Source organism: Entelurus aequoreus, linkage group LG15 (genome assembly GCF_033978785.1).
Source record: "Entelurus aequoreus isolate RoL-2023_Sb linkage group LG15, RoL_Eaeq_v1.1, whole genome shotgun sequence".
Taxonomy (NCBI): Eukaryota; Metazoa; Chordata; class Actinopteri; order Syngnathiformes; family Syngnathidae; genus Entelurus; species Entelurus aequoreus.
In genome coordinates this window covers 27,513,010-27,519,199 of record NC_084745.1, presented here as the reverse complement: position 1 = coordinate 27,519,199, position 6,190 = coordinate 27,513,010, and positions in this window count along the sequence as shown.

Below are 6,190 nucleotides of genomic sequence, written 5' to 3'. Positions count from 1 at the left end.
TAGTTTGTCCACAAGTGTAGCAGACATGTTGGCTTTATTTGATATGTATACCTACAATTTTGGGTGCACCGAATTAGGCCAAATGTATAACTGATAGTTCATACCAGAGAAATTATTTAGGACAAGTACTTTAATATTTTAGGTGTACCAAATAATTAGGGCCAAACGTGCACCCAATATTTTATACTAGATACTGATATTTTGGGTGTACGTAATACTTAGGCCAAATGTCTACCTTATATTTTAATACTAGATAGTATGTTTAGGACAATTATGTTTCAAATATTTTGTGTTCACCTAATAAGGCAAAATATGCACCTTTTAATTCATACCAGTGTGTTAGGACAAATATGTTCCTAATATTTTGGACAAATGTTCCTAACATTTTGGAAGTAGGCCAAATGTGCACCTAATATTTTATACCATATAGATCAGGGGTGTAACTAAATACCATATAGATCAGGGGTCTAAATCCTCAATTTACCTGGGGGCCACTGGATGCAGAAACTGGGTGAGGCTAGGCCGCAAGAAAAGATTTCCTAAAAAAATCTAACATGCGCTTTTTAATGAATTCACCTTCTTTGAATGGCTTTCCCGCCCTAGCAACATACTTGCCAACCCTCCCGATTTTTCCGGGAAACTCCCGAATTTCAGTGCCCCTCCCGACAATCTCCCGGGGCAACCATTTTCCCAAATTTCTCCCGATTTTCACCCGGACAACAATATTAAGGGCGTGCCGTGATGGCACTGCCTTAGCGTCCTCTACAACCTGTCGTCGCGTCCGCTTTTTCACCATACAAATAGCGTGCTGACCCAGTCACATACTGTATGAGGCTTCTGCAGACACACGTAAGTTAATGAAAGACATACTTGGTCAACAACCATACAGGTCACACTGAGGGTAGCCGTATAAACAACTTTAACACTGTTACAAATATGCGCCACAGTGTGAACCCACACCAAACAAGAATGACAAACAAATTTCGGGAGAACATCCGCACCGTAACACAACAGAACAAATACCCAGAACACCTTGCGAATTAGGACAAATATGTTCCTAAAATTTTGGGGGTACCTAATAATTAGGTCCAATATGAACCTAATATTTCATACAAGAGCATTTAGGAAAAACATTTTTGTAATACTTTGACCTCAGGTTTACAAATATTTTAGCAACAAGTGCACCCAATATTTCTGCAGCAGATGTACCAAATATTTTGGATGCATCTAATATTTTGGCCAAATAGCTTTCTAAAATTTTGACAACACATGTACCTGATGGTTTGTCCGCAAGTGTGCCTAATATTTTGGGTGCACCAAATAATTAGGATAGGCAAAATCAGGGGTCACCAACGCGGTGCACGCGGGCACTAGGTAGCCCGTAAGGACCAGATGAGTAGCCCGCTGGCCTGTTCTAAAAATAGCTCAAATAGCAGCGCTTACCAGTGAGCTGCCTCTATTTTTTAAATTGTATTTATTTACTAGCAAGCTGGTCTCGCTTTGCTTGACATTTTTAATTCTAAGAGAGACAAAACTCAAATAGAATTTGAAAATCCAAGAAAATATTTTAAAGACTTGGTCTTCACTAACTGACAAAGAAACAGATAACAGATTTGGTGTCCAGTTCAAAGTGTGACATGATTTATTTAAACATTTCAGAGTTGACTTTTGTATTTTACAAGAGTTATTATTTGTACAAACATGGTGCAAAGTAATTCATGATTTGTTAAAAAATGTTAGTGGCTAGCTAGTTCAAATGGGATATTGTGATTTCACAAGACTGTCTTAGAAGTGATCATTTGAAAATGTTCAATTTGAAAAATGTGCACTTAGATAAAATATAAAAATAAAGTGTTGCATATTGATATTTATCTGTTTCTATATATATTTATTGTGAGAAATCATTAGATGATCAGTGTTTCCACAAAGATAAATATAATTAATTATTAATAATAACATAGAGTCAAAGGTAAATTGAGCAAATTGGCTATTTCTGGCAATTTATTTAAGTGTGTATCAAACTGGTAACCCTTCGCATTAATCAGTACCCAAGAAGTAGCTCTTGGTTTCAAAAAGGTTGGTGACCCCTGGGCTAAATGTTCACCTATTATTCTGGCCTAATGTGTTCCTAATTTCTTGGGTCACGATTGTACCAAATAGTTTTGATGTAGTAAATATTTCAGCCACAGCTGCACCCAATATTTTGTTCCATCATTTCAGCCAAAAATGTTCCTATTTTTTTGGGCCACAAGTGCACCTAATATTTTGGCCAAATCTCCTTGTACTACATTCATTACTCTTAATAATAACACCATTATGTCCTACACAGAGGTATGAGTATGCGATGTAGACAAGGGCATTAATGTGTCACACAACATTTAGGTCATGACAGTAGCTGAGCCAGCTGTTTGCTTACAGTGTAACCTGAGATTATGACATACAACTACAGGCAAGCTCCTCCTCCTCCTCTATGACCCAAATTCTGCAATCATAAGGATAAAATAAAATATCACTACACTACTCATTCGACAGCTATTATTTTCAGCATGTTATAAGACAGCATGACCTCGTTCAGGATCAGCACTTTCAGGAGTGAATTTGGGTCCAAGCCCCCTGCTGGTTGTCTGCAGAACAGCACTTGCATAAATCCAATTTTCATAAGCCACACATGACTGAGCCTATTTTTCATTTGTTTACTTTCTATGCAATGATTCCTGGTTTGTACTAACACATCTTTGTAGCTAGAAAATAGCACCATTAACATAATTTCTAATTAAATATTTTTTCTGCGATTCAGAGATTGAAAATGTATTTTCTTCCTCAAACTGCTTCTTTAAATTAGTAATAAAGTAATCATTTTTATTTTACTGTAATACATATAAAGCCTTCTTTAATGATTTCATGCCATTCTTTGAAACGACTACGACTCAAATATAAAGTAGGTCGTCCATTCTAATGAATTCCATTTCTGAAAAGCAGTAATAAATGAATAAATCAGCATCTGCACTATACATGAACTCCATCAAAGATGTCCTGAGAAACTTCTTCCACAAAGTTTTGCTTGTGCTCAACTAGATTGCACTTTAAAGCGCCGTGTTGTCCAAATTGTCAGTGTAACAGGTTATGACATTCCTTTGACTCTGACAAACAGAGGCTTGTTGACTTACTGATGAATTTCGAGGTCCAGTTTGGACAGGATGAAGCTGGTTCTTGCGATGCCAAAGGTCACGTGGTCAACAACTTGTAGTGTGTGCTCAAGAGGTCATTAAGTGCTGCTCAACCAGAGGACTTGTGCAGGATACACACTCTCTCCTAGAGACAAAAAATAAACATGTTAGTTCAAGTGCAGGGAGTAGATTTGTTCTACATTTAGATGACATTTTACCCCTCAGCTATCAAACCATGCAATAGCTACGACGGGTGCTAGAAACAAATGTATTCACATCCAAACTGCAATTTTTATTCATTACGATTCTGTTTTGGGGAAAAAGGCGTTTAGGCTATATACATCAGCAGCCAAAAGAAGCTTTTGTAACGTGTAACCCATTTTGAAAAGGTTTTATTATAATTTATATACAGAATGAGACGAAAATCGAATCGGAATCGAATTGTCGCCGCAAGAATCAGAAAGAAATTGGGAGTTGTTGCAAAATTCACATCCCTAAGCTACTTAACTACAGTAACTAAAGATAATTTTTGTTCTCAACATTGATAATTTCATTAAAAGCACATAGTTAGCTAACGAGCCAAAGTAGTCTTTGCTGTTTAATATTAAAGGCCTACTGAAACCCACTACTACCGACCACGCAGTCTGATAGTTTATATATCAATAATTAAATCTTAACATTGAAACACATGCCAATACGGCCGGGTTAACTTATAAAGTGCAATTTTAAAATTCCCGCCACACTTTCGGTTGAAAAACTCCTTTGGATATGATTTATGCGCGTGACGTCACAAAATCCACGTAAGTGGTTGGACCCGATACCAAAACCTCTTGTTTTCTTCGACAAAATTCCACAGTATTCTGGACATCTGTGTTGGTGAATCTTTTGCAATTTGTTTAATGAACAATGGAGGCTGCAAAGAAGAACGTTGTAGGTGGGATCGATCGGTGTATTAGCGGCTAAGTACAATACTTACAGCAACACAAGGACTACTTACTTAGCAGACGTCTAGCCGATGCTTGCCGCCAAACCCACGGATGAAGTCATTCGTCGCGCCGTCGATCGCTGGAACGCAGGTGAGCACGGCTGTTGATGGGAAGATGAGGGCTGGCTGGCGTAGGTGGAGCGCTAATGTTTTTAGCATAGTTCTATGAGGTCCGGTTGCTAAGTTGCTAAATTAGCCTTAGTGTCGTTAGCAACAGCATTGTTAAGCCTTACCAGGCTGAGAATTTTTAACCGTGTAGTTACCGTAATTTCCGGACTATAAGCCGCTACTTTTTCCCCTCGTTCTGGTCCCTGCGGCTTATTCAAGGGTGCGGCTTATTTACGGCCTGTTCTTCTCCGACACCGACGAAGAGGATTTCGGTGGTTTTAGTACGCAGGAGGAAGACGATGACACAATGATTAAAGACTGACTTTTCATATACCGGTAGGCTGGTTATTTTGATAACGTACAGGCGAGCACTTTGTATTACTTTGCACCGTTGTATTATTTGTACTCTGCACGAATGCTGTTCGCCATGTCAAAGATGTGAAAGTTTGATTGAATGATTGAAAGATTTATTGTTAATAAATGGGACGCTTTGCGTTCCCAAACAGTCATCTCTGTCCCGACAATCCCCTCCGTGGTAGCAGGAACCCCTATATACTACGGTAATTACACATCAAAACCCTGCGGCTTATAGTCGGGTGCGGCTTATATATGGAGCAATCTGTATTTTCCCCTAAATTTAGCTGGTGCGGCTTATAGTCAGGTGCGGCTTATAGTCAGGTGCGGCTTATAGTCCGGAAATTACGGTACATGTACATGGTTTAATAGTATTGTTGATCTTCTGTCTATCCTTCCAGTCAGGGGTTTATTTCTTTTGTTTCTATATTCATTTGAGAACGATGCTATCACGTTAGCTCGGTAGCTAAGTGTGTCACCGATGTATTGTCAAGGAGATAAAAGTCACTTTGAATGTCCATTTCGCGTTCTCGACTCTCATTTTCAAGAGGATATAGTATCCGAGGTGGTTTAAAATACAAATCCGTGATCCACAATAGAAAAAGGAGAGAGTGTGGAACCCAATGAGCCAGCTTGTACCTAAGTTACGATCAGAGCGAAAAAAGATACGTCCATCACTGCCTCTCTAGTCCTTCACTGTAACGTTCCTCATCTACGAATCTTTCATCCTCGCTCAAATTAATGGGGTAATCGTCGCTTTGTCGCTCCGAATCTCTCGCTCCATTGTAAACAAAGGAAAATTGTGAGGAATATTACCTCCTGTGACGTCACGCTACTTCCGGTACAGGCAAGGCTTTTTTTTATCAGCGAGCAAAAGTTGCGAACTTTATCGTCGATTTTCTCTACTAAATCCTTTCAGCAAAAATATGGCAATATCGCGAAATGATCAAGTATGACACATAGAATGGATCTGCTATTCCCGTTTAAATTTTAAAAAATTCATTTCAGTAGGCCTTTAAATAACACACACAAAAAAACAACTTCTGGAACGATGATAAAAGTATACATTGTGTAACTACTACTGCAAGATACATATTAGCTAGTTCACTAGCCAATGCATTTTCTGCTTTTGTTCAATCTTTAACAACCTATTTATTATTCAGACTGAAGATGAACAGATAAAATCAATTGGCTAGCTTTTATTTCATAATAACTAACCAACAAATTAAAGAATCGACATATTAGCTGGCTAACTAGCTCAGGTAGTGTTTGCTCGGTTTAATACAAAATAGCTAACATAACCCCCAGAACAAAGATAAAAGCATAGCTTGTACTTCTAAATGATACACATGAGCTAGCTAACTACCCTATGCGGTTTTGGTTTTGTTTCACCGTCACCTACTTATCTATCCTCTAGAAAGAAGATAAACATAGCTACAGTAAGGTAGTGCTGTCTTTGTTTAGTACTAAACAACATAACCCCCAAAACAGAGATGAAACTATAAATTGCATTTGTACTAATTAGCCAATGTATTGTTGGTTTTGTTTAATATTTACCTATCTGTCCTACAAAATA